Source organism: Halichoerus grypus, chromosome 5 (genome assembly GCF_964656455.1).
Source record: "Halichoerus grypus chromosome 5, mHalGry1.hap1.1, whole genome shotgun sequence".
NCBI lineage: Eukaryota > Metazoa > Chordata > Mammalia > Carnivora > Phocidae > Halichoerus > Halichoerus grypus.
The window spans coordinates 48,186,824-48,196,894 of record NC_135716.1 but is presented as its reverse complement, the minus strand read 5'-3'; positions in this window follow the sequence as shown (position 1 = coordinate 48,196,894).

The window sequence follows — 10,071 nt, the reverse complement described above, 5'->3', positions numbered from 1 at the left end:
TCAAATAAATAAATAAAATCTTTAAAAAAAAAAATCTACAAGTTGGTCCCTTCTCTTATCAACTAGAGGTGGTCTTCCCCATTTTTAAGAAAGCAATCAGTTTCCTAAGTAGAAAACTATTAGCTTATTAGATGTTACAAAGAAAATAATGCCATTTTCCATTTTCTTTTCTTGATAAATGTTAATAAAGTTGTGTTCATCAGTTTCCCCCTTCTTCAAAGTCTTGAATGGGTAGAAATTTTGAGGACTCAGTCAAGAACTGAGTCCATTTTTCTTTCTTTTTCCATCCAGCAGACACAAAATATTCTTTAAAGACTTTAAGGAAAGCCTTATTTTCAGAATCACCCCTTTGGACATAGAAAAACCGTTGCTCTGTCATACTGTCTTCCATGGAAAACAGTTCCCACGGGGGCAACCCACTTTCCACCAAGAAGACCGCTCTCTGCACTGGTTCGTTGGGGCATAGCACTTCGCACTGGGTAATTGTGCACAGTCACCTTTCCAAACTGCCACCTTCCTCCCTGGCTTTCCCACCAAAGAGCAATGAGCGTGGCCCCTCTGCTGTTAGCGTCTCCTGTTTGTCTGCGAACACCAATTGAGACAAGCCACCCTTTGGAAAGATGCCAGCCCTGGGTACTTTGTCTTGGCAGGACTCTGGATGAGTGAAAACCTCCGACCCGAGCTGGAATTCCCAAATCACTCGAGGACAGCTTCTCCACTTTGGAGGGAGGCTTTGCTTCAGCCTGACTCCAGCTGGGAAAGAAGAGTCCCTTGGTTTTTTTTGTGCGTGTTTTGTTTTTTAAGATTTATTTAATTATTTATTTGAGAGAGAGAGAGAATGAGAGACAGAGAGCATGAGAGGGAGGAGGGTCAGAGGGAGAAGCAGACTCCATGCTGAGCAGGGAGCCTGATGCGGGACTTGATATCGGGACTCCAGGATCATGACCTGAGCCGAAGGCAGTCGCTTAACCAACTGAGCCACCCAGGCGCCCCTCCCTTGGTTTCTTTAACAACACTGGAGTTGTTCCCTAGGAAGGGAGGTCCCTAGGAAGGGACCATGTCCTTGATTTTCTTCCCTTTTATTTTCTGTTTCCATTCTGAGCATAAATCTCTCCTAAAAGGCCGTGAAATTCGCTCTCACATACCATCCACACTCTTCTCACTATTCGGTTTGTCCCTAACCCACACTGCTGGGTATGGATAGATGGTATTTATTATGGCAGGGAACATTCTTAGCACTGAAGAGATGCTAGTACAAAGCGTGTAGCACTGAGCTTCACTAATCACCTTAAAACCGACGCCAGCTCTGGCACAGAGTGAAGCAAGACTCTTCTGAAGCTACTCTAAACTGTGGCCAGAGCCGCCACTCAAAGCTCATACCACGAGAACTACCTGGGGCATGAAATTAACTTCAGATGGTTTGTGAGAACAAACATAACTCTGCTTCTAGGGGCGCCTGGGTGGCTCAGTCGATTAAGCATCTGCCTGCGGCTCAGGTCATGATCCCGGGGTCCTGGGATCGAGAACTACATTGGGCTTCTTGCTTGGTGGGGAGCCTGCTTCTCCCTCTGCCTGCTACTCCCCCTACTTGTGCTCACTCTCTCTCTCTCTCTCTGACAAATAAACAAATAAAATCTTAAAAAAAAAAAAAAAAAAAAAACTCTGCCTCTAGATCAAGAAGAGAGCTACCCAACTCAACCCTGCAAGCTAGTCCCCCGGACAGCCCACAAACATGGAACAGCATCTGCACCCACCTCCAGGCTCTCTGCTCCATTGTTTTAACACTAGATGTACTGGTATTAAAGTGGGCAGGGGACGCCTGGGTGGCTCAGTCGGTTAAGCGGCTGCCTTTGGCTCATGTCATCATCCCAGGTTCCTGGAATCGAGTCCCGCATCGGGCTCCTTGCTCGGTGGGGAACCTGCTTGCCACTCCTCCTGCTTGTGCTCTCTCTCTCTCTCTGACAAATAAATAAATAAAATCTTTAAAAAAAATAAAAATAAAGTGGGCAGGAGATGTGAGTGGTCAAGGACCCAACATAAAGATCTATGATCCTTCCACTGATCCCAAACCATTGCAGCATCATGGCAAGCAAATGGAATTGGCTTTTCTGTGGACCTGCTCTGGCATAAAGTATCCAAGAAAAAGGTTCTTGCTCTTTTGCTAAAACAAGGATTTTCCCTTGTCCCTGAGGAATTATCTTCTATCTGTAGCTAGATCACTTATTTTATTAAGAAAATGTGTTAATAATTGGTAAGGAATCCAATATAAAATAAAATCAGGGGCTCCTGGCTGGCTCAGTTGGTGGAGCATGCACCTCTTGGTCTCAGGGTTGTGAGTTTGAGCCCCATGTTGGGTGTGGAGAGTACTTAAAAATAAAACCTTAAAAATAAATAAATAAAACAAAGTCATAGGTAGTCACTTTTTAAAATGTAGCTTAAAAGGCTCTATTGTCACAAACTAGGTATGATTTTAATAGATAAATGACTACTACCTGATATCTGCTGGAAAGAAGAGCTAGTGATCGTTTAAAATCAAAGCCGTCATTTTTGTCAGATGATCCTCAACTTTTAACTGGCATAAAGATATTAATTCTAGGCAACATGCTAATGTATTCAGTTACCTTACAAATAGTTCTTGATGCCATTTTATTACAGAAGGGACGCTAAGAAGGGATACTACCGCCCCATCTTAGTAGAGAGACTAAGTAAAGATTCTATGAAACAGGTTGACATTTTTTTACATCTGAAGAAAACTTTTTTCCACAGACATTTAAAGATTTTTCAAATATAAAATTATCCACACCATGTGCTTAGAGTTTTGGTGGCCCTGCTGCCCCTTCCTCAGGCCAGCGAGGCAGGCTCCTGTTTCTGGAGAAAGTCCTGTGCCTTCACCCTGTCTCCCTGTGGGGCGTGCCTTCTCTCCTCATGCGTGCGCCATAGCCCGGCGGTCCAGCCCCACTGGCAGCCAGCTGGAGTATGTGACGGTGCCAGGAGCTGGCACTGCGGGACAGTCACCCTCCAAATTCTTGTCACTAATACAGCCTGGAATCACTGCTGCGCAATATAAATCAAAATCGTGTTGAGAAACAACATTTTGGTATACCCATTCCTTTAGATTTTCTAAAAATCCCTCTCTCCAGACATTCGGACCAACAAGCTCTGTACCTGGACCACAGGATTTTGAGCTCACTGGAGCTATTTTCACAAATTACTCATTGGCCTACATTGAGGGATATCATGAACAAGAAGCTTTTTGAGTCTCTCAGTGTGTTTACTATAAAGAGGTTGCTAATTGCATTGCACTTGCTAATTACATGGCACATCCTCTCCAGGAGATCCCACAAGAAATTTTACTTGGAGTCTCAGAGTCAGGAATGAATATGTTTCCTCTACGTAACTAATTAAAATTAATTTGTTCTAATTTTATTGTCACTTTGAAGTATTTTATCTTTCTTCTTTGAATGGACTGCTGGAAAGCTGAGAGTCAGCTTTTTTGAAGTTTACCTTTAGCAAGCCATCTTCTACAATATGTGGTTTAAATTTTTTAAAATACTTTCTGCACAGTGAAGGAAACAATCAACAAAACTACAAGGCTGATGGGAGACGATATTTTCAAATGGCGTATCCAATAAAGGGTTAGTATCAAAAATATATAAGGAACTGATACAACTCAACCGCCAAAAACCAAATAATCCAATTAAAAAATAGAAGACATGAACAACCATTTCTCCAAAGAAGACATACAAATGGCCAACAGATACATGAAAAGATGCTCAACATCACTCATCATCAGGGAAATGTAAATCAAAACTACAATGAAAAAAAAACAAACCTAAGTGAGATTATCACCTCACACCTGTCAGAATGGCTAAAATCAAAAACACAAGAAGTGATAGCGAGGATGTGGAGAAAAAGGAACACTTTTGCCCTACTGGTGGGAATGCAAACTGGTGAAGTCACTGTGGAAAACAGTATGGAGGTTCCTCAAAAAATTGAAAACAGAATTACCATATGATTCCAGAATCACACTACTAAGTATTTACCCCCAAAATACAAAAACACTAAATCAAAGGGATACATGCACTCCTATGTCTATTGCAGCATTATTTACAATAGCCAAACTAAGAAAGCAGCCCAAATGTCTGTTGATAGATGAATGGATAAAGATGTGGTATATATACAATGGAATATTACTCAGCCACAAAAAAATGAAATTTTGCAACAACATAGGTGGAGCTAGACAGTATAATGCTAAGCAAAATAAGTCAGTCAGAGAAAGACAAGCACCATATGATCTCACTCATATGTGGAATTTAAGAAACATAACAAACAAGCAAAGGGAAAACAAGAGAGAGAGAGACCAAGAAACAGACTCTTAACTATAGAGAACAAACTGATGGTTACCAGAAGGGAGGTCAGTTGGGGGATGGGTGATATAGGTGATGGGGATTAAAGAGTACACTTATCACGATGAAAATAGAATAATAAAAATTATAATATTTTCGTATTTTTATTTATAATTTTATATAATAATCTTATTGTCTAGCTTTTTCCTATTCCTTCTACTCCCATTTTAATTTTTTTCCTGCTTTTCTCTTCCATTCAATTCAGATTAATTTTTACCTCAGTTTTATCTATTTATATAAGATAACTAAAAACCTTTGAAACAGGGAAAAGAATAAATAAAGACTGGAATACCCAGTTATTTCCCAGAGGCAAATAAAATATCTCTTTTCCTGAATTGCTATGCCAGGAAACAGAATGCAATTATAGAATTTTATAAAGTTGGAATAACTATATAGAATATTGTTCCAAACAAATCCACTAGTTAATACTCAAAGAACCATTTCATTAAGTTTTGAAGGTCGACCTAAAGCCAGGAGCAAATGCTACAGAAAGAGGAAGACAATGGTTTAGGAAGCCAGGTCTAAGGGAAGAAACCCAGCATTACCTCCAGAGTCACAAACCATATGGGTTAATTTCTATCTGTAGTGGGTTGAATAGTGACTCCTAAAAGATATGTCCAAGCAGAACCTCAGAATGTGACCTTGTTTGTGTTCAAATGAAATGCAAACGGAGACCAGACTTGGCAATTCTCTGAGCAGACCAAACCAGCTTAGTCATACAAGCAAAGCTTAATTTAGCTTATTTTGCAAGACAAGCAAGGCTAACTTGACCTGTGTCACCTCTTGCTTGGGCCTGTGAAGATCATAAGTAAAACTTAAATTGTTCCCCAAAATTAATATGAGGTAACCACTAACCAATTCCCTTTAATTTAAGAAAATTCTAATATTTAACCAGTCACTGTGAAGAATAAACTGTTACTGCCTCCATATTATGTGAACTGCTTTATTACAATATACCTCTGAGCATCATTCCATGTTTTGGTTTGGGTGCTCCAGGTTTGCAAACTGTCTTTTTGGTGTACACACAATAAATTTTTACTAATTACTACTGCAGTGATTTATTGGTTTTACATCTGTTTTTTCCTGAACTTTTGGAATAAGGATCTTTTAAAATGTAACGAAGGAAAGGATCTAGTGAGGAGATCATCCTAAATTAAGGTGGGCCCTACCCCCAAGAGCAAGCATCTCTGTAAGAGACAGAACGGGAAGACACAGCGGGAAAAGCCATATGAATACTGAAGCAGCAATTGGAGGGCAGCCACCAGCTAAGGAAAGCCAAGGATTGCTAGCGACCACCGGAAGGTAAGAGAGAAGCATAAAGCAGATTCTCCCTCACATCTTCCAGAAGGAATCAAACCTGTCCATATGTATAGGTTTGGATTTCTGACCTCCAGAACCACGAGAGAATAAATTTCTGTTATTTTAAGCCATGCTGTTTGTGATAATTTATTACAGCAGCCCTGGGAAACTAATGCACCATCTTAAGTCTCCAGATTAAAATTCACACAATTTGGGGCGCCTGGGTGGCTCAGTCAGTTAAGCCTCCAACTCTTGATTTCGGCTCAGGTCATGATCTCAGAGTCCTGCATTGGGCTCCACGCTGGGCATGGAGCCTACTTAAGATTCTCTCTCTAACACTCCCTCTGCCGCTCCCTGCTTCCACTCATACAGACTCTCTCTCTCAACCTCTCTCTCAAAATAAATAAATAAATAAATAAATAAATAAATAAATAAATATCACACAAATTCATGTTTTAGGTTTTAAAAACTTTATCTATGAATTAAACTTGGTTAAGGTGACTTTTTCAAAGTGAGGAAGCTTAAATATTAAATATTTGGAAAAAATATTCCAAATACAAATCAGTAATTATTTGTCTAATTTAAGTTTAAGATGTTTCTACTTCAGCCTAAATATTTTAACTTTCCAGAAGTGTATACACTTAAAGACTATTCACCATCACATTTGTATTTTAATAGACAATGGTATGATACGCAATAGGATGAAAAAAATACAACTCGTGTGTGCATGATTTCTATTATTAGATTATGTCAATCAAATATAGAATTCCTCAAAATATAGTTATCAACCTTGTGCCTATATCATGGAATGTAGATCTTCTTGACAAACATTTTTAAAATATGCAAGCAAATATAATAGTAAGTCATCACATAACCGCCAGGAGATAAGGAGAAAGGGTAAGAGAGAATTTACTAAGACAAGAAAACTCAGGACATATAATAATACAAGATAAAATCTAAATGGATACTAGACAGTGATGAAAGGTAAGTTAATACTATTGTTGAGGATAAACTTGTTTTAGAAAAAAATAGAAATGATTTCATAAAAGTAGTAAGAAAGAAGGAAATATGAGGGTTTTTGTATTTTTTTACAAAATAATCTGGGTGTTCTTTTTACTCTATTCATATTAAGCTTGGTGAAGTAAGAAAAGAATATCCAAATATTTAGAAATTAGTTTGTAATACCTAATTTCACCAGAGGATGGTAGAATAGGGTCAAAACATATGAAAAAGTGCTACTTTATATTTTTCTCCCAGGAGTTCACACAACAAAGTCATATGATAAATCTAACTTGTAGAACTGTCAAAATCTTTTTATTCAAAAACAAATATTAGCTGGGTGCCTGGTTGGCTCAGTCAGTCAATGGAGTGTGTGACTCTTGATATCGGGGTTGTGAGTTTGAACCCCACATTAGGTGCAGAGATTACTTAAAAAAAATAAAATCTTTAAAATTAAAAAAAATAGGTAGATAATACATACATACTGTTGGTTGTTAGTTTGGTTGATTTGCTTGTTAGTCTGTTTCCTCTGGGGTAGGGGGAGAAGGGTGAGGAATACGCCACCCTGGGATATTAAAATATGACCTACAAGTGTCTTGCCACAACAGATCAACAAGAAATTAAGCCCGTGAAAGAACATTTTTCAAAGTGACAGTTATAAACACACTGAGAAATTTGTAAGAACTTGACAAAAGTCGGAGAGAAGGGAACTTATTATCTAACCACAATCTTCCATTCAAAACCCTTAAAGGGTTTGGGGACACACTGGGAGGGTCCAGGAGTAGCCAGCACAAAAGAGAAGGGTGTTTTTTTCCTACTCATGAAAATTCCCAGTGCACACCCCACTAGGCATCTTACGCTCTTCCCAACTCATCCACCCAACTTCTACAAAAAGATCAAGAGATTTTGATCTTCAACAGGAATTTTTGCTGCTGAGTGGGGGAACTGGGGGCAAGGGTAGGCAGTAAATAGTCCACATTTTCTTTTCAAACAGTAACTTGAGTTCCTGCTAGATGCAGACTACCACATTCTGGGGTTTCAAAGATAAATAAGGTCTGGTCCCTGACTGGGAGAAGTTAATGTTGAGAGTTGGGGCGCCTGGGTGGCTCAGTCAGTTACGCGTCTGCCTTTGGCTCAGGTCCACCCAATCATCGCCCCACATTTGGGGGCCCCATCTAATCGAGAGGCACACCGTTTAGGCACCACATTCCTGACCCTTCTTGTCTGGTCCCTGCTGCCCCAGACAGCCTCCCTAGATAACTCCCTGTCTTTGCCCATCTCTGAGACTTGACCTATCTACCTAGGCCAGCCCTGCCTCCCCTAAACCTGGCTCTGCACCTGGCAATGTTTCCTCTGTTGGCCTCAGTAACCTAGTCCTGACTCTGGACCAGAGGATGCCTGCTGGTGGGCTCTTTAAGTCTGGCATTGATAGAAAAGCACCTCAGGGTAAAGGACGTGAAAGTAAACTATTCATGGAAATGACAAATATTTACATCATAACTTCAGGCAACATTGTATCCCACTATTTGTTTGTGTCAATATGGACAAAATTGAAGGCATCAGGGCCTGCCTTTTGCATTTTTATCTTGAAGGAGGAATTCTCAGTTTCTAATTCCAGATCTGCTATTTCCCTGCTGCGTGACCAAGCAGAAGTTACCACACAACTCTAAGCCTGGGCTTCCTCATCTGTAAAGCCAAATTAAGAATAATACTGACTTCATAGGTTTGTTGTGTGGAGTAAATGAGATAATATATGTTAAGGGTATTGGGCATAGCACTTGGCACAGAGTGAGTGTCCAATAAGTGTTAGGACAGAATAACATGGCTACATGTTAAAGCTATTTCCTCGCTACTTAAGAAATCTGAAAGTACTAGCATTCGAATTTTTATTGCTTGTATTTTTATTCTGAAAGTTTCAAGTGGAAAATATATAAAATATCCAATTAGATAAAGAATCAAGTTTCACATCTGATCAGTCAGTCTCCAGTTTCTCTAGGGCTCCATATTCAGGCTTCTCCCTTTTTTATTTTTTCCCTCCCACCACTTGCATTTTTAACTGGATTTTCTTTTTACTATAGATTTAAAGAAAATGCATCAATTTTAAAACTTTTAAAGTAGAAATAGGTATAAAATGAAAAATAAACCTTTCTCTTCCACCAGACTTCCTATTCTTTTTCCCCTGAGATAATCACTCTCTCAAATTCTTACAAATCTTCAAGCTTCTGAATATATTTTTCACACAAATAAGATCATATTATCATACCCTTCTGCACCTTGCCTTTTCATTTAATACAATAGCATATCATATAACAAAAGATATGAGGTACCATGTCATTTTTAATGTATAGTAGACCTTTGCTTAAATGTAACATGCTTTGAGTTCCCCTATTGATGGATACTTATTTGTGATTCCTATTTATATAAATACCAATGTTTTATATGCTTTTGTACACATATCTTTGCACACTTTGGCAAGAATATGGGTAGGACAAATTTCTAGAAATGCCGCTATTAGGCCAAAGGGTCAATGCATTTTTAATTTGAATAAATATTGCTGCCAAACTGTTCCCCTCTGAGGTAGAACCAGATTGCACTCTGATCTCTCAATGGAGCATGCTATCTACTTTCCTGTAACCTTTCACCAAATGTATTATCTAAGTTTTAAACTGCATTAATCTGATAGATGAAAAATTATTATGTCTTTGTTGTTTTAATGTTCTTCTTTTTAATTAGGAGTGAAATTGAACATTTTTCACATGCTCATTAGCAATTTGTATTTTTATAAACTACCTGTCAAAATATTTGCCCATTTTCTTATTTTTTTAATGACTCTAAATTCTTTCTATAGTAAAGGAAGTTAACCCATTGTTTGCCATACGTGGTGCAGCATTACAATACATAGTGAAAATACTGCTGTCGCTAATTACACATTCATATTTATATATCACATATGATTGTTCCACTTGTGAAGCCTAAAAGAGAAAAGTAAAATAGAAAATTAAGACTGATTTTATAGTCATAGGAAACGTCACTCTAGCATTTTATTATTGTACTTCATTAAACAAATTAAGTGATGTCAACTGATGACTCATTGTTTACTATATCCATTCATACAAGTGTCCCACAGATATACTTACTAGTAATATTTCAGTCCTTGTATCACTTTATAAAAAGTTACTGTACTAAAGATCAGACCATATGTGCCTTGCCTGGAGAACTGAGTTTTAGAGCTTACTTCTTTTAATACACCATTTATAATTATTCCATGGTAGGTATTTAGAGCCATCAAGGTATTTGATTAAATGATTCTAGAAGAAACCTGTGCTAACCAGAAAGAGCTGACAGTAGAAGAATGAAACAAGATGAT